This window comes from Littorina saxatilis, linkage group LG1 (genome assembly GCF_037325665.1).
Source record: "Littorina saxatilis isolate snail1 linkage group LG1, US_GU_Lsax_2.0, whole genome shotgun sequence".
Lineage (NCBI taxonomy): Eukaryota > Metazoa > Mollusca > Gastropoda > Littorinimorpha > Littorinidae > Littorina > Littorina saxatilis.
In genome coordinates this window covers 27,782,910-27,802,909 of record NC_090245.1, presented here as the reverse complement: position 1 = coordinate 27,802,909, position 20,000 = coordinate 27,782,910, and the positions used below count along the sequence as shown (strand labels likewise).

Genomic DNA, 20,000 nt, shown 5'->3' with positions numbered 1-20,000 from the left:
CGACCTCCCGATCACGGGGCGGACGCCTTACCACTAGGCCAACCGTGCCGGTAGCACCGTGTATGTTCTGGTAACTTTCTCAATTGGACGTGACTGCTTTTTTGCGCAGAGTTGTATTTTTGATGAGTTAATTTCATGGCTGTCACCTAAATTCGCAAAATTAATTCACCAAATTAACATAACACTTGCACTAAACGGGTAACAGTTGGGCTTCTGATTTTTGGAATGTGTGCAATTGGAATTAGAATGCTCTTACCCTGTGTATATAAGCTTGGACACATGTGTGGTAAATGAACATGATGGATATACGAAAGGAAGGTATATAATTATGTTTAATAGCTACACGACAAGATGACAGTTCTAAATCTCAATAGAATGATGGAAGCATCAAACTGATCTGGTTGTTTGATTCTATACTTACTTTCTGCCACGTATGATGCCATTTTACCGAGCCCACCACCCCCACTCCAATAGGCAATACAAATACCCTGAACCACAAAATCGTTCTGATGAGGGTGAGTATATAGGAAATATTACATGGCTTGCTGTGTCGTACCAGATTTACACGAGTTTGATTTTTTAATATTGAACTGCGAGCGAAAGCGAGCTGTTCACTATTTGAAAAAGCCGTTTGTCGTTTGTCTCGGTGACTTTGGCATCATAAGCAGTGGAAAAACAGGTCTCTGCCAGACTTGCTTGACATGACCTCATTTACATGATATACACACTTATGATTTGAACGATTATTATCTCAGGAGTGTCTCTCTCACGTATGTAGGATAAATATAAACATTACAAAAAGAAGAGTCCCGCATTCATTTATGTCTATATCTACAGCGTCATATGATGCATTTATCGTTTACTTAACTTGTACACTGTGCGTGCATGCTTTTGATAAGGATGAGTACAAAATTACAGACAAAACGAAAAGAGGGTGGGGAAGGAACAAAGACAAGAGAGACAGAAATAGACATATAGGTATAGAGAGACAGAGACCAACAGATAGAGAAAGAAAAAGCGACAGAGAGAGACAGAGAAAGAGAGACAGACAGACAGACAGACAGGCATACATACAGACAGACAGACAGACAGGCACACATGTACACACACACACATACACACACACACAAACACACACACACACACGCACGCACGCACCCACGCACGCACGCACGCACGCACGCACACACACACACACACACACACGATATGCAAAAGTGTGTGGGCATGTATATATACCTACTGCCAAACGGTGTAAGACTTCAATGCACAAATGATGCCGTTAACCTGTACACAACGCGTGCTATAGGTGCCGCAACGTACCTGTAGTGCCTACTTCACACCTCTTCTCAACAGCCGGCGTTACAGGTAAGAAGGGCCACAGGTGTGCAGGTGTCGGGCGTCTCGTTAAGACGAGAAGTCTGTGAGGATTGGGGAAGGGGGGGGGTGGGGGGGCTCAAGGAAAGAAAAGAAAGCGGTGTTTAGAAGAAAAGGGGAAGTGATAAGTTGAGGAAGAAGCAGGAAGAAGAACGGTACCGCTTTCGGGAGCTTTTTGGTGAGGATTATTTGAGATTTTGTGTTTTGAGTTATAGTGTATGCGAGTGCCATGGTTCGGGATGCACGTGGTGGTGGAGGGAGGGGCGAACAATCCAGTTATGTTTGAATATGTCATTATTTTATATGTGTGTATGTTAATCCTTTCAGGATTTTTGATGTTTCATTTATGCGCGATTTGTCTATATTTATGTGGTTAATTTTCTGTATTGCCTAGGTGTGTGTGGGGGTATTCGGCATGTGGGTGTCCTATTGTTATCTTGCTTTCAATCCGTTACAAATTACGACAATTAGCAACGACCAATATTTATTTCATGATTTTAGTGTTCACTGACAGATTAATTAACTAATGAAAAACTGAGTAAATAAATGAATTATTTAATTGATTTATTTATTCAGTTATTCATTCATTCATTCATTCATGTATATAATTGTTTATGCATTTATTGTATTAACTTGTCCTTTCAAGTATTAATTTATTTCTTCACTTTTTTATTGATTTATTCAATCAATTTTTATTTCATTATTGTTTGTCTATTTGTTTGCTTAGTCGTTGTTATCGTGGGTTTTTTTTTTTTTTTATATAATTCACGTATTTGTGTACTATTATTTTCTGTCAATTATTTATTTTTTGCTTCCATCCTTTACATGATTCCTTTATTGTCATAAAAAAGAGCTACTGTAAAAAAAAAGTAAATTTTAAGGGGCTTATTGTCCGTCAGGTCTTAATTGCCTATATTGCCTATATTGGACGTGAATTGGTTTATACGATTCGAGTTTTTACGCCCTCACGGCTTTTGATGTATGCGTGTTTAGGTGGTATCAGCCATCTGCACTTATGGTAGAATGACCAAGATCTTTAACGTGCCATTGTGGTGACACGGGGGTGGGAGATGGATACCGTCTCTGGGTCTGCACATAAAGTTGACCCGTGTGCGTCCCGGCCCGGATTCAAACCAGCGACCTTTCGATCACAAGTTCAGTGCTCTACCACCTGAGCTACCCGCCCTAGAGCTACTGTACATGTATTTCCTTTCTACCTTTTTCTATTGTATTGCTGTGCGTTTCTTTCCTGGTGTGGGAGGCTGTCCGTTTGTTTTCTCTCAACCTTTATTTCCACATCCATGATATTGCTTTTCCTGTCAAAAGTTACTTTAGAATTAGATGAATATAGATCGACATGATATTGCACATTTCTATTGCAAACGCTTTACTTACCATGCACGCATACAATCTATTAAACACATCCAGAAATCAATACACATATATATACATGTCAATCGTTGCTGATTTTCATTTTGAAAATGTAAAGCAACTCAGTAGTGAACTTCTTTTTATGGATAAAATAACGATCGAATGACCGCGTATGACCGTTTTTCTCCCCGCCATTAAGGCAGCCATAGTCCGTTTTAAGGGGATGCGTGAGGGTTGTTTTTATGTTTCAAACCTGTCGGAACACATGGCACAGTACTTTTTTTTCAAATAAATAATGAATAAATAAAAAAAATAAAAAAATAAGAAACAGGACAGAAGGTTAGTAAGACATCAAAACTCTTCATTCGCATTTTTCTCTTGTGCTTCATCTTATCGACTTACACAATACAGTTAAAACTTTTTCGCCAGTTATAGACAAATCCGACAATTAGACCGAAATGTCATATCCGCTCTACCATACCAGGATGACACACACAACATCCTACACACAAAACCAATTATTGAAACTACTTGTCCGCTGTTTCCCACGCTTGTATTTTTAATTGCTTGCATACACTATGATTGATGCTTGTCGACCAAAAAGTAAATAAACCATTACAACTTAACTCTGAACGTGTGCCTTTTGAACCCGAGAGGATTAGCCAGGGCCACTCACAAAACGATCACACACAAAAGCACACAACATGCAGACGTATATATATACACAAACCTAAATTCGCATAGGACAAAATTGTACCAGGACAACTAAATTTTAATATGAAAGACTACCCGATGTCTGTGGGCATAACAGTGTCATTTATACAGTGGAATACCCTAAAAAGACCTCCAAAACTCTGGGAAAGTCAGGTCATATAAAGGAGGGAGTCTTAAAATGGAGGTAAATTTACAGATATTATAAACAGAAAATCTTCTTTAAAAAAAAATAAAGTCTTAAAAAGGGTGAGGTCGTACATTGGGGGAGGGGGGGGGGGGGTGTGTCTTAAATGGGGGTTTACATTGTACTTCCAAAAGTGCTATAGCGAAGAGAACACTATTTTATATAAGCCTATATGAGGGCAGAATCGTATTGTAGCAGCATTTCCGCACAAACACTTTTTTTTTTAACAGTTGTAATTATTATCGGACTGTTCTTTAAAATTATACTTTTTTCTGCTAGACATAGTCATGAATGTGTTGAACACACACAAAAAACACCATTTTACATACATATTTACATGCGTTTTAAAACCTAAAAGATTATTTCATTACGGCGACGGAAAACAAATTCAACAGTGAAACACAAATTATATACCTGCTCACAAAATGTGATTGCATGCTTGGGGGAAAAAGAATATAGAATACTACATGGCTTGCTGTGTCGTACCAGCTTTGGACGAGTTTTGTTGTTGTTTAATATTGAAATGCGAGCGAAAGCTTACAAAGGAAAACTATGTTGCTTTGTTTCCATGATTGCTTTTTAGGGGGGGCCCGAAGGGGGGAATTCCCAATCGCTTGCTTTCCATTGAATACACTAGACACAAGTTTATATCACCAGCATTAACTTATCGAGTTTCACCACATTATAAATTTGAACAGAAAAAAGCATGATAATCACCAACAGCCATGCAGACATCACATGAGCTGGTGCTTTTAACAACAACCAAAATCAATATCACAGGAGTGTACCTCACTTAAGTAAAAAGTATCATTTCTTTAAAGAAAAACGAAAGAAAGAAAGAAAACACAAGATCAACAAAAAGCAGTCTTAACATGATGATGTAACACTTAAACGTGCCAAGCACTGATAACAACAATCAAATGAAATTGACACAGATTGTGTTCGATAATGGAAACAACGTTTTCCTTATTGTTTTTCTCTTTTTTTCTTTTCTTTTTTCAAAACATGTGTCGCATTGATCATATTCCGCCATGAAATTTCTGGCATGTTTATGTGAGCACTTATCATAAGTTTTACATTTGTTGTGCTCCTTTGTGATGATGTTGGGCGGGGATGTAGCTCAGTCGGTAGCGCGCTGGATTTGTATCCAGTTGGCCGCTGTCAGCGTGAGTTCGTCCCCACGTTCGGCGAGAGATTTATTTCTCAGAGTCAACTTTGTGTGCAGACTCTCCTCGGTGTCCGAACACCCCCCGTGTGTACACGCAAGCACAAGACCAAGTGCGCACGAAAAAGATCCTGTAATCCATGTCAGAGTTCGGTGGGTTATAGAAACACGAAAATACCCAGTATGCTTCCTCCGAAAACGGCGTATGGCTGCCTAAATGGCGGGGTAAAAAAACGGTCATACACGTAAAATTCCACTCGTGCAAAAAACACGAGTGTACGTGGGAGTTTCAGCCCACGAACGCAGAAGAAGAAGAAGAAGAAGTAATGATGTTGTTATATTATCATGTGTCTGTTTACGAATAAAATACTGTTTAAACCAACAACAATCAAAACTCACCTCGTGCTGTGACGACGAAAAATTGAACACACCTCTACACACACACAAAACATAAAATAAATTAAAATAAAATACAATAAGTAAGAAAGGCACATCGTGTACACAACCAAAATCACAGCAGAACCCACATGGAGAAATGTCAATGATTCAGCACAAAATCTCGCCACAGAAGAACAGTGCAGAATCAAAACTCTCCACTATAGAATTAGATCCAGCAAGGTATGGTGCCATTCTGGGAATCCACCCTTTTCATGATTGCTTTTTAGGTAACTAAAAACAATTCCCCAACGCTTGCTTTCCATTGCATACACTGGACACACGTGTATATCCCCAGCTTAACCTATCAAGCTTTGCCACATCAATTTTGAACAGAAAAGTGCATGATAATCACCGATTGCCGTGCACGCATCACATGAGCTGGACTTTTTTTGTAACAACAACAACCACAATCAATAGTCACAAGAGTGCGGCTGTATGTACCTCGCTTAAGTACAAAGTATTATTTCTTTAAATGGAAACGAAAGATATAAATAAAGAAAGAAAACACAAGATCAACAGAACCCAGTCTTGAATCATATCATGATCAATAACTTAACTTGAAAAGCACTTCTTCTTCTTCTTCTTCTGCGTTCGACGTTGAAAAGCACTAATAACAACATAAAAACTCACCTCGTGCAGTTACGACAAAACATCGAACAACACCTCTAACAAAAAAGTTTAAAAAAAAAAAAAAATTTAAATTTAAAAAATAAGCAAGAAAGGCACATAATGTACACAACGAACAGCACCGCAGAACCCACATGAAAAAAATGCCAGTAACTTATATTCACCACAAATCTCTCCACAGAAGATAAGTGCAGCATCCAAACTCTCCACTATAGAAGCAGACCCAGCAAGGTATGGTGCCCATCCGTGAATCCACCCCAAGCAAACCCCTGTTGCTTTGTTTTCCTTGCAAATCTGGCCTTAACCTTCCCCCCGACACTAACTGGCGTAGATGAAAACATATTCAAAAGGATCGCATCGTTTTCTCTAGTAACACATTTCCCTATTTATGATCAATAGAGCGAAAGAGAAGCGGGGAGAGGGGGGAGCTGAATTCGGTAGGGGAAGCATACACATACACACACACACAAAACATGCACATGCCAGTGTGGCGTAGAGAGGCCGGAGGAAGGAAGGGCCTCGAACCGAAAAACATGGGCATATTATCTTTAAAAACATATATTATGGCTACATAAATCCTGCCGGTTTTGTTCTATGCCGTGTGTGTATTCGTTCTGGTAAACTCTACGCCGCTCGATCCTTTCTCCTTGTCGACAGGCAGCTAACTGTCAGAGGGGGGAGGGTTATGCCTGTGAAAGGTGCGACCTGACTGAGATTGAGAGGCTGGGACCGTAGGATAAACAAATCTGTTTAATTGAATTACGTTTACGGTGACGGCGAAAGGCAAATTACGACTGAGAGAGGGGAGAGGAAGGGGGTTGAAGGAAGAGAGTGGGCACAGAGAGAGAGAGAGAGAGAGAGAGAGAGAGAGAGAGAGAGAGAGAGAGAGAGAGAGAGAAAGAGAGAGAGAGAGGGAGAGAGATGATGATGATGATGATGATGATGGAACTTTATTTTTCAAGGATAGAGGTTTAAGGCGACGCCTTTTCTTATAACCGGTCCTTACTTCTAATACAAATGTCTAATAAATGATAAACAAGTAAAGCAACATGACAAATAAACAAAGTAAACGAACGAATCAGCAAACAATCGACAAGTAAGCAAACAAGCAAATAAACATAAACAACAACATGACAAAGTAAGCAACATACAAATCGAAAGCGAAACATGCAACAGGTTACACATGTAAAGTGATCGACGGTAGAATTCACACGATACCAACGTTTACACTAATGCTAATAATGATTATATGGTGTAAATGATGATGATGATGATGATGATGATGATGATGATGATGATGATGATGATGATGATGATGATGATGATGATGATGATGATGGAAAATCGCAACATAAATTCCACATAATACATATAATAAAGAACATATTTGTGTATTTCATAAAGCTTTGCCAATTGTTGTTGAGAGAGAGCAATAGAGAGAGAGAGAGAGAGAGAGAGAGAGAGAGAGAGAGAGAGAGAGAGGCAGAGACAGACAGACAGACAGGCAGACAGACAGACAAACAAACAAACAGACAGACAGACAGACAGACAGACAGACAGACAGAGACACACAGAGAGAACTGATTTGAGACTAACCAATAGGTTTGCATTGTCACTGTTTTCTCTCAATTTGTGTTCTTATTGTTTGTTTGTTTCTTTCTTTTTGGTTTTGTTGTTACAATTTGTATTGCCCTTTCTATTTCTCTTATTTCTGCAACAACGACGAAAACGATGTATGAAGAAGAAACGACAACGATTTTTATGTAGTTTTATGTATACATAATCTAAACACAAGACCTGGACATAAAACCCCGTGTCTCAAAATGCATCTTTATATTCGGTTTATGTTTACCAGGACCGAAAATGGCAAACGCAAAACAGAAAAGCAGACGGATGTACTCGCAGAAAGATCTGATTTGAGGAAAAGCTAATAGCGCAACAGTCATATTCTTCTGCAGGTTTGCTCAGCTCTTCTTTGGTAGTGCTCACTGAAGTTTTGCAAAACATGAAAGCAAATAAAATAAAATGAAATAGAAAAAAAAACAATCAAAACTGCGAAATGTATATATTTCAAAATTAGAAGTAGAATATACATGCTTTAGTGACAACAGCATACACACACAAATACAGCTAACTGTTGGTTTAAAGTTTTATTAAATCAAACATGATACAATAATACAACGATAAACAATAGGGACACGAACTCAAGCGAACGCTTATATTACGCGCCCTACGTAGTAGTAAAATAACACAAATATGATGTCGGACAAGCATTACTAAAAAATTGTGGAACTATGTAGATGAAAAGCATAGTTAAAGCAAATCAGAAAGAATAAGAATAAGCTAGCAGGAGGAAGAGGGGGGAGGGTGGAGGTGGGAGGAAAGAACGGTAGGTACATATAAAAGATGAAGGTGGTTAGCGCATACAAAAAAGAATATACATGGTACATTACAAACCATAATCCTGTGGCAAATAAGCAGTAGCTCGCTAAATATATATTTGAAAAATGCATATAAAATACGGGTTGTTGGCATGAAAATGGGTACTGAGTCAAATCAACAAAAACGACCAGATTCATGGATAAACGAGTGGACACTATCAAAAATAAGCTTGTTGGTGCAAAGAGAAAGGTTTTCGCTACCATTTAACAATATTTCAACATGTCTGTAATTTACAGGAAGTGCGTTTATCGTAGACAGGCGAGCATCTACGTACAAAGGACAGTGTGTCAAATAATGGTCAGCTGTTTCGTTCAGGTAGCCGCAAGCGCACTGTGGGTTTCCCTGTAAGTGGCGTTTACACAGGTCAGAATTCAAATTACTCATGTTTAGGCGCATTCTGCAGTGGTGAATCTCTTCCAGTCTTTTACCACAGTAATAATGGGAGGCAGGTACGTTATAATCAGGAGTAGATAAATAGCGTTTGAAATAGCTGATTGAGTTAGTTGTTTTGATGTTGTCTGGCAAGGTGTTCCACAGGACAGTAGTAGATGGTATAAAAGATAGACGGTATAATTCAGTTTTGCACATGGGGACTCTTCTTTCTAATGGTCTTCTATGATGATAGGGGTTAACATCAGAAGTTAAAGGTGGCAAAAGATGTGATAAGTAATGAGCTAACTGTTCACACCTTTTCTCGCGCACGTGCACAAAAAAGGGATCCCGACAACAAACGGGACACTCACACAACAAACGAACACGACACAATACCGAAAAAGACGACAAACACACAAACACATGACAATCTGACAAGCAAGCAAACAACCCATCCTTATACCCACACCCGAACACACACATAAACTGGTACCCCCCAAACACGGGTGACACACAATCCACCCCACACAACAAAACAACACAAGACAACCCAAAACTGGGAAAGGGTCTGAACAATTATCTTCTTACACCCGGAGGGCCTAGAGCCTACCAGCATCATCATATGCTACAGAAGCTCCATTCAACCGATGAATAGAACACAATTTCCTCAATCTCTCGGGATCTCACAGTTCGCTTGTGATGACAAAGTTGCTGAGTGTTCGCGATGGCAGGGACCCTTGTCTTCGTTTTCCATGCCTTGGGATCAAGAGATCGCAGGTTCGAATCCTGTACTTGTGTCAGGGGTGACAGGGGTGAATAAGTGGTGATGAGTTTGTTTTTCTTTTCTGTCCTTTCTTCTTGTGTTCTTTCCTTTTGTTGTCTTTTCGTGTCTGATATTGGCTTGTCTTGTTTATAAACTTTTATTTTGATATCTTTCTGTCTTTCTTTCCTTTTTCTGTAAGTCTTTCTTTTTTTCTTTTTTTTTCTTTCTGCATGTCTTTCTTTCTGAATGGCTTCGTGTCTTTCCTCCTGACTTTCTTTGGTTTTTTTTTTTCTTTCTTTCTGACTTTCTTTCCTTCTTTCTTCCTTTCTTTCTTTCTTTCTTTCTTTCTTTCTTTCTTTCTTTCTTTCTTTCTTTCTTTTTGTTCTTTTTTCTCTCTTTTTTCTGCATGTCTTCCTTCTGGTATGTCTTTGTGTCTTCCTTCCTGTCTTTTTTCTTTTTTTTTCTCTTTTTGTTATTGTCTTTTCGTCTCTCTTTTTCCTCTTTTTTTTATATTTGTTGTGTGTGTCTGTTTGTCCGTCCTTCTTTGTTATGCCTTTTTGCGTTTGTATCTTTTTTCTTTTTTTCTTTCTTCTGTCTATCTCGGCATTGCTCTTTTAACCTTCGTGGTTGAAAACGACGTTAAACACCAAATACAGAACAGAACAGGCATTGCTCTTTTCTTTTGCTTTCGTTTGCTTTATTTTGCTTTTTTTCTTCTTCTTCTCTTTATCTGTTCTTGTCTGCCTTCCCTCGTTCCTTTGTATATTTGTTTTTGTCATTAGGATTTAAAACTCGATCTGTAATGAAAGCCGAGTTTATCTTTATTGCGATTTAAAGTTAATTGCAGACACGTGTTAGCCATCCTCCAAGCTCTCTCCAACCCCGCTCCATCAATGAATTAAAAACTTAATGAACGGAAAATAAATCTTACATAAATTATCGTAAACTAACAAGTTTGCAATTTTTTTTTAAATACCTGAGCAAGTTCGCACTCAATAATGTAAAAATATGAACAAATATCGGGAACCAGCGTTACGATATACCTTACTCAACAGGGGCATATTTGTTTAGTGTTCTTTTTTCTGTGTTTCTTCTTTTTCCACCGCCGTAGTACCTTTTATAGTCAAACACTGCGATTTAAGGAAACAAAATAAATATACATTTAGTCTTGCTTGGACGATGTGTTGAAAAACACAGAATGGTCGTCAATCACGTTGCAAACGACATTTGTTCAAAACAGGAGAGTGATTTTTGTAAAAATAATTTGTTACAAAATATGTGAATTATGAGTTATTTTGCACTCTGTATTAAAGTTTAGGAATCATTATTATTCATTTTTTTTCTTATTTCGTTTAGGTCGTTGTAATATTAGCAGCCCTGCTGTAAGTTTTGATGTAGTAGAAGCATGTGTGTGCTTTTCTCAATGAAAGGGACCTACAGCGTTATATGTAATTAGATATTTTCCTCTTTTTTTTAAAAGTCTTATGCAACCTTTGTCCCTAAAAGCAATACCGTCTCGTAAAAAGACTACATAGCGTTAAAAACAATGACAACTGATTTTTTAGGCAAAAAACACCGTTAGAATGGAGTCAAATCACATAACATGAAATTTAAAACAAATGAGGTAAAAACATGAACGTAATGTTCATGCTAATTATATGCACGTTATCTTCACCGTTGTGCGAGAGAGAGAGAGAGAGAGAGAGAGAGAGAGAGAGAGAGAGAGAGAGAGAGAGAGAGAGAGAGAGAGAGAGAGAGAGAGAAAGAGAGAGAGAGAGAGAAAGACAAACAGACAAACAAACAGACAGACAGACAAACAACCAGACAGAGAGGAGGCAGACAGACAGACAGACAGACATAATCAGATAGCAATACAAAGATACAGAGAAAGACATCTAGCAACAAGGCTCAAGAGAGCAAATAGAAAGGACTAAAGGGAGGGGCAGGCTAGGGAGGACGGGGTACGGGGGGTGGGGTGGGGGGAAGGGGGTGGGGTGGGGGGGGGGAGGCAAGAGGAGGAAAAGAAGAGGGCAAACAGACGGCATAAGCGGGACAACTCGCCTGCCAATATGGGAGTGATTTCCCCTGATTCGCGCCTAGCTAATATTTCCCAGCTGTCCGTGCGCTGCCACTGGCTCTCGTTCCCTCCCGTTTAGAACGAGACTTCGCCGCTTTCGGTTCTCATCAGCCATATTAATCGTATGCAGACGACAAAAAATGAAATATATAAGAAATTTCACATTGTCATGGTGAAAATATGTCGTGATGCTGTGATGCGGCTTTAGAGTAGTACACCAATGCAAGGGGGGCTGGCATAAGTTTCGTTTAAAGTGTGAGTTAAAGTTCTAGTCGTCTGTATGAATATCCAGATGCATCGTATATTTTTTCATGAATACAATATGCTTCTTGTTCGGGGACAGTGTGTACGTGCCTGTTTTATTTTGTGTGCCAGACTTTGTTTTACGTACATTTCAGTTATTATTGGTATGTTATTTATTTGCTTGTTTGCCTCTCGTTTGCTTCACTGTTCCTTAGTTTGGGCTAACTTCGCTTTGTTTTGCTTTACTTTGTTTGACTGTTTGTTTTTGTGTTTGTGTGCTTTGATTTGTCTAAAATGGTTTTATCGTTGTTTTGGCAGTGTGCCAATACAACAAAACAGCCAAAAGATCTACAAACAAGATTGGAACGTAAGAAACGTGCTTCTGACCAAAAACAGACCACTGCTTTTTAACATAACTTTAACCCAGACAACTTCTCGCCTAATTCTTCAAAAATAAGAAAGTTCTGTTGGTCTCCCCCTCCTCCTCGCACTACCCTACCACTCTCTTGCCTCCTCCATACTGTGACCACACACACACACACACTCACACACACACACACACACACACACACACACACACACACACACACACACACATACATACACATACACACACACACAAACAAGTCTAGACAAACTTCCCTTCCCTGCATCCATCGAAAACGGCTTTTAACATAACTCCGCTTTTGCGTGTATAACAATCCTCTCATTCTTTAAGAAATTAGGTCTGACAAACTGTTTTTGTTCGCAAATTGGTCGGTTTCTCTTCTTAATGCACTACACATCCCACCACACTTTCTGCGCGACCCTCCACAATCACACACACACACACACACACACACACACACCTACACACACCTACACACACACCTACACACACACACACACACACACACACACACACACACACTGCACACACATACACGAAAGTACGATGCCAAAAAGGCAAATCATTTTCTCAAAATAGTCAACATTGGATTACAGTCACTACAAAGCAATGTGCGTCCATCTTGACATATCCTGACCCACAGCCTGTACTGGCCTACAAGCACATAACAATGTAACCTAGCTCTGACTACAACGTTTTAACTTTCATTCCTTAAAATGCAAATCAGGAGCTCTGAATCTTCCAGAAGCACATTTTTGACAACCTTCAATTTGTGTTTTTATAAACTTTGGAGAAACAAAAGTAGAAAAACGAAATCAGAACAGTTCAGGTAGGCAGGATATGTCCAGTCCCACCCACCACCCATCACCAAAACTCCTCACCCACCGTCCAACATCCCCCCTCCCCCATCACTACTCCCTAAAACACTAAAAATCGCACATTTTGGTCGCTTGAGAGCATTCTTTGTCAAGGGCGCATTTCTCTGGCAACTGCATGTGTCTGTAGTCGGCAGGACCCGCCGTTTCCTTCTCCCCAATGCGTTGCACGTGGGGAAGCGATGTGTCAATTGCCACATGCTCCTGTTTGCCCCTCCTTTCTCCCCCCCCCCCCTCCTCCAACTCTTGGTCATAACACTGGCTGGGGTCCCTAGTATACTACCTACATACGCATACATCACAAGGCACGGTTCTGAGAGTAAGAGCGTTCAGTATGATGCTTGCTGGTGGTATACTGCTACGCACTGTCGGTGCTGCCAATGAGAATGGTTTATTGTTGAAGCTGTCAAACAGAATGACGGACAGACAATACGAACAGACAATACGGACAGACAATACGGACAGATGGACAGACATGCGTTTAAAGGCATGGTAAAAGCTGTCAAACAGAATGATGGACAGACAATACGGACAGACAATACGGACAGACGGACAGACATGCGTTTACAGCCATGGTAACACAAAGAACATCGAATATGCTATTGTTCTCTTCAGTGAAGTAGGGCTATACATGTAAATTGTTTTGCGTCCAGAATAACTTGATTTTTGTATGAATTATATAAGACGGGGGAAATATAAGCCTATGCAGTCTTGAATATTAATAAGAGGGTTGTTATTGGTAGCATGGTGTCTGAGATACGTTTGTTTGTTTGTTTGTTTGTTTGTTTGTTTGCGTGTGTTTGTTTCTTTGTTTTCCTGTTTTTCTTTGTGTTTGTTTTATTTCAAATGGATTTTTTCCTTCCAAATTAGGTAAATAACAACCAATAGTTTTATGCTGCTGACTGTATCAAACTTTTTTCTGCATTACTGTCGGCGGTCAGTATGGTATTATTTTGTGTAGATGTGTGTATATGGTTTGGTGGGTTTCTTATTGGGGGGGGGGGGGGGGAGGGGGAGGTGGGCAGGGCCTGTGTTTATAAAAGTTTGATAATTTCTCAAATTGATTGCTTTTGGTGTTTCTTTTATCATTTTCGAGCCTTAGTATACTTTGAATTATTGATGATTCACACCAATACTACATACTGCATTTTGCTTTCATTCTGCATGAAGCACATTTGGAAAGCTTCCTCTGCAAGTTGATTTTTTTTTCATTTCAATATTTCGGCCTCCGACATCAATGGAAACAAACATTGTAGATAATAATTGCAGCTTGTCACATTCACTGTATACGTTGCTAATATTTTCCTTTTCGTCATCATTTCTAACAGAATGTATGACAGCCATGTCGTTGAAATTAACTCATTGCCTCCGCGTGTGGTCTAATCGCTCATCTAGAACTTACGTGCAAACAAAAATGCATTGAACTAAAAATATATTGCTCAGTGACCTTTTTTCTGCTTTTGTTGTCGCTTTTGTTCTGTTTTGGGTAATACATTGGTTTTACTTTAAAAACTTTACTCCGAATAAGACTATGAAAAAGATTCTATGAAAAAGACTTTATGAAAAAGACTCCCGGAATAAAACTCTCTCTCTCTCTCTCTCTCTCTCTCTCTCTCTCTCTCTCTCTCTCTCTCTCTCTCTCTCTCTCTCTCTCTCTCTCTCTCTTGTTTGCTGCGCCGAATAAAATCACTGATGAGACCGAACAAAGGAAACAGGCATTAATCGTCAATCACATAGCGCAGGTTAATCTGATCTAAATGAGCCATTCAGTGCATTTAGATCAGATTAGCGGGTTGAACACACCTATCATAATAATACAAAATTCAATAAGACATTATTTATTTTGGAATGGAAAAGAAGCCACGGGTCCATACAGAGTCATTCATTTAACGCGTTCTCTTCAAACAGGGTTTACTGTTTAGGTCCATTAGATCGTGGATTACATTTCTTTGATTTCTTTTCTGTACCCCTGTGTGTGTGTGTGTTGGTGGAGTTGCGCACGTGCGTCCTAGCTAAGTCCGCAGCCTGGGCAAAAATACACCGACTTAGACATAGTTTATTTGCGAATTTAGACACAGTATTTACGCAAAACAGCAAGACAAAAAACACTGACAGGTTATAAAATAAAAAAAATAAAAAAATAAAAAAGTCGAAGGCAGCAGTACCGGCGGCAAGGTTGTCAGGTGCAGGTGGGGATGACTGTATATATCCTACCGCCGGTGTAGACTACTAATTCAATTAGTGATGGCACACATTACCTTTACCTTTTTTTAAGCTCGCTCAAGCAGTAACAACAGCATTCCTCTTATAGTACCACCCTGTAACACCCACCTCTCACCTACCTCCTCCACCCATATGTATACCTGTCCAGTACCCATCAACGAGAAGAAGAGTAAAAAAGCTAAAAACATGTCATGGTACGTGTGAAAGAGAACCGAAAGCAAACGACAGAACGCATTTGAGAGAAAGAGGGGCGCAACAAAAATAGTCCCGTCGAAGCATAGTCGCAGAAAGGAAAGACGACAGGGAAAATAGACAAAGCGCGATCACAACATAACTCAGAGCCTCACACGTGGAAAGCGAGAAGGAAGGCCCAGAAAACCCCTCCCCTCTCTCTCTGGGACCTACCGACATCATTTTATGAGGCGGCTACAATTTTATTGACAGTCTAAATAGTGGAGGCGAAAACCCGATCCCGCCGTTTGCTGTTTCAAGGAATCCCGGATTGGGAAGCGGTAGCCCCGTAGTATCAAGTATAATCACTTTACATTTGCTGAGGATGAAGTGCGCTCTCTTCAAGCACTTAGACTCCAGCCAAAACACTGTCCTTCTTCTTCTACTTCCAACCTCAAGATGATGGTGGTGGCTGCCATTTTTCCCCGAAAAGAGCGATTGTCTTGGTCTCCAATACGAAAGAGTCTGTAGCGTTCGATTCTCTCCCTTCTCTTTATCTCTCGTACGCCTTCTTCTACCCTCCTTCAACTACTACACTCGCAGCATTCTCTCTTCTCTTGCAAAGTTCTTCTTCTTTTTCTTCTCTCGTCGTGGTCTTTCGTTGCTCTAGCTGCACTGCCGATTCACTTTACGGAACACATACATCTTCTTCGTCTATTGCTGTTCCGCGCTGAAATCACCCAATTAATTTATTCACCCACCCTTCGCCCGCAGCATGACATGACGGCAGAGGGCGAGAGAGGAAAGGTGTCGGGAGCAGAAGAGTAGCAGACGGGCAGCAGCGCCGCACCGACGCTGGTTGGTTAAGGCGTGGCTATAAGGCGGGGCTTAATCTATATTTGGGACAAAGAAGGCGGGGCTTGTCTGGCTGGGCCGCTCTGGGCGGGGCTTTGAAGGGTTGCCCCGGCGAACACAAACCAACTCGCAGTGCCCTGCCTGGCGCATGCTTATTCTGCGGTATCGCGCGTACGAACGAACACACAGACTGGCGTCTGCAAAGCTTCAGCGTCAATTATAAAGACAACACATCGGTTAGGGAGGAAAACAAGACAGCACAAGTTACCGAAACTTATTCTGCTTCGGATCATTCGCGGAGTTTGTGGAGTGTTTATCAGACAGGCCTTTCTACAAGAGCAGTTCCGATTCCGTAAAGATACTCTCCATGTGTGCCAGCATGGAGAGAGAATCGCACTAAACTGCAAAACTGCTGGGGGCAGAACCATAAATCATCTCCGGGCGAGTTTACGACCGTTGCAGAAACAGCACAACAATAATTTGACGAGGGGTGTTCGGGTGAACTACACGCAAACAAACCATCGTCCCGGTTTCGCCCTACCGTTTCAAAGTGTCTTCAGTGCTACCTTGGAAGAGAACGTCTCACTTTTATGATTCTGTTCCGAGCAGTGGTTTTTAAACAAAGTTTTCAAGAACTGACTACACTCAAAGTCTTCATCGTCGCTGACTGAATTGGTTGGTGTCTGTGACTCACTCGTTTTGCGTGGCCGGGTGTGGTTGGAAATTGTGCGTTTTCTCTCCTTGTGTGTGTTCTATCACGATTCTGCATCTCTCATCAGTTGAAACACCAGAAACTGCTTTTTTTGTGAGAGGAAGAGGGGAGCCCTATCCTTTCTTTCCTTATCTCTTTTTCTTTCTCGCAGGAGAGAACAGCAGTATTGCTAGGAGCGAGAACAACTACGCTCTGACATTTATGTTCTGTCTGTGTGTTACGGTTATTAGGAGAAGCGAAATTGTTCTGGGATTGTCTGGGATTGTTGAGGTGTGAGAGACAATTACTGCTTGGCGGAGGCAGCCGACAGTGTCTTTTGTTACCGGAGCTGTTGTGTTTGGTTATCTGATTCTGGCCTCGCTAAACAAAGGTAAGCTCTTGATTCGATCAAGGTATTGATGTGTCTCGTTAGTGTTCGCAACGACTGAGTGTGAAACGCTCTTGTCATTGTCTTTTGTCTTCTGAGGTTTTGTTTGCTTGTTTGTTTGTTTGTCTGTCTGTCTGTCTGTTTGTATGTTTAAATAATAATATCCCTCTTGCATATTTGATTTTTGTTCCAGACTACGGACATGAAAGTGTATTGTTACTGTCTTTTATGTTCTCAGTTCTTTTGTTTGTAAGTTTTTACCCCTCTAGCATATATTCTGATTTTTGTTAATACTGCTTGTGTCACCCGTTGTAGCAACTATATATGCGTCTTATGTATTATCCTCCTCCGTTGTTTTTTTTTATATTGTGGATGTGAAAAATAAGTATAGACAACTGTCAAAATATGAAATATATCGTCGTTTTTTCTCACTACCGCGGCTATGAAAATTTTAGACTACTGTCAAGATATTCAAAAACTGTCAATATATGAAATATGTCGCCACTTTAACGCCCGCAGCAGAATCAGTCTCAAGTGTCTATAGCTGTGTTAAACCGGGTGGAGCAAATTATTGATCATAGCAGCCCTTGAAATGCCTGAGCTTACCGCCATCACACAGCAGGCAGGTGAAACAAACAGGTTCGTTTCGTGTGCATGGTTGTAAAAAGCACAAAATTGTACATGTACAATCAAATCAGGTCAACAACTTTATCATAATTTACAAAATGAAAAGTTAAACAAGTATACTGTTAAATTCTCAAGCATTTGTGTAATAAAAACCCCCCTTCAGCAACCATTTTCACAAACTTTTGAAGCGGCCGAAAATGATGGATAGTCATGCAGAAGAATGAAACATCACCAAAGCATTTGACAAGTTAAAGGAGGGATACAACAACACACACATAGTATGCAGTTGCCATTAATTTGTAATTAACAACTTGCTTTTGAACTGTGTTTGCTGTGTTTTTGTGTAAGCGCTTTGCACTCCTTCTCCCATTGTATTTTTTTTATTGAATTATTAAGTAATTTGTTGGCGCACATTCGCATGCTATGACGAGATTGTAAACGCAAATGGTTCAGGTGCACCCTTACAAAGTCCCTTTACAGATCATTAACGTACATCTTCATACATTTGAGAACTTGAGTAATTAATAATTGACTTACAACCGGCCTCGCATGCCAGGGGACAAGGACGTCAAAGCATGTATTAACAAAAAAGCAAAGAAGAACCAAAGTCGAATTTTAGTCGAGTCATATGTAAGTGCATGTGTGTTATGCTGTTTTCTAAAACGTGTTTAAAAAAAAATCATTTTTGTCAATAGTCAAGAATTTAAAATATAAGGAGAGAACGTCCTTTAAAAAAAAGAAAAAGTGTTCACATGCTGCATGTGCAGACGGTGTTGCAGGTCACCTATTGAAACTGGAATATTGTGCGCCGAAGTACATCTCATTACCCTATTATTCGTGTTTAGCCTATACAAAGGCACTTTTAAGCACCTGCACGTCTCTTTAGTTGTTGGGGGTCTCTTTTGAATTATGTCATGTGTGTTGATCGCATTTTCATTGAATGATTTATGTCTTTAAGCGTGTATTCCCAACCGTAATAGCTTAAGTTTGTTTGTTGTTTTGTTTACTTACTTAATTTACTGGAGGAATGTTGTAAAACGGGATGATTAATGTCGCGACAACCTCCCACGTTTTTAAGGTTTCGTCGCGTTGCACTAGAGTTTCATTGCCTTGCTGAACTTTAAAAAAAAATAGAGTAAGAAAAAATGAACTCCTTTATATTTAGAATTCTCAATTTATATGTTTCGTTTATGAAGTATACGCGAACCCTTCGGCAAATAAATCGTCGGTGCCGTATCGGGCTGCCAAAACTGTGTATGCGTGAGTTTAACAGACGCCGGAACCGGTTTGACTGTGTTCAGGGTGTTTCAATGAGTAGTTGACCTTTGCAATTATTATTTATTTAGTGCACATTTGACGGTTGTTAAAGATGTAAAATGTTCCTGCTCTTTCTCTTCCTTCTCTTTCTTTTTTTTCTGTTGTATCTTTGATTTATTACATTAATATTTTACTCTTGCATTTTTAATGATGTTGAATTATGTTCATCTTCGTTTTCTTCAATCTTTATCTTTTTCGTCATCCTCATCATCATTATCATCATCATCATCATCATCTTCATCATCATCATCATCATCATCACTACTGCTCTTCTTATTATTATTTTCTTTTACTTCTTCTTATTATTATTATTTATTTATTTATTTATTTATTTATTTATTTATCTATAAGAGGATATGAACTCAGCACATGCAGCCTTTTATTAGTGATGTCAGTACAACAATTGAATACGGAATTACAGGAACGTAAATAACTCTAAAGTTGTTGTAATGCATAAGGCACAACAAACTCATTAGAATATTGATCATCATCATCAACACCAACTGAAGCTTATAAATAGTAAATTAGTTTGCACAAACAGTCAAATGCATCTCTTCCTTGTGAAGCAAATTTTGTATGAAAAAGAGAAGAGGAAAACAAACTCAAGTCTTTTTGCATTCATTTTATTTCATTGATTCTGTATCTGTTGGAGATTGTACTTGAAGTTTTCATCTTCATTAGGTGATAAGCTT

The 20,000-nt window shown here is 39.6% G+C and overlaps 1 protein-coding gene across 1 annotated transcript in view; it reads left to right on the top strand.

The window, feature by feature from the left end:
• Nucleotides 1–16,439: 16,439 nt before the first annotated feature.
• The window catches only part of LOC138966074 (forkhead box protein C2-like), a 22,555-nt gene continuing 18,994 nt past the window's right edge, over nt 16,440–20,000 (top strand). Inside the window, exon 1 of the mRNA XM_070338162.1 lies at nt 16,440–17,367. The gene's annotated coding sequence lies outside the window, so the exon portion shown is untranslated. The remainder of the gene's footprint in view (nt 17,368–20,000) is intronic.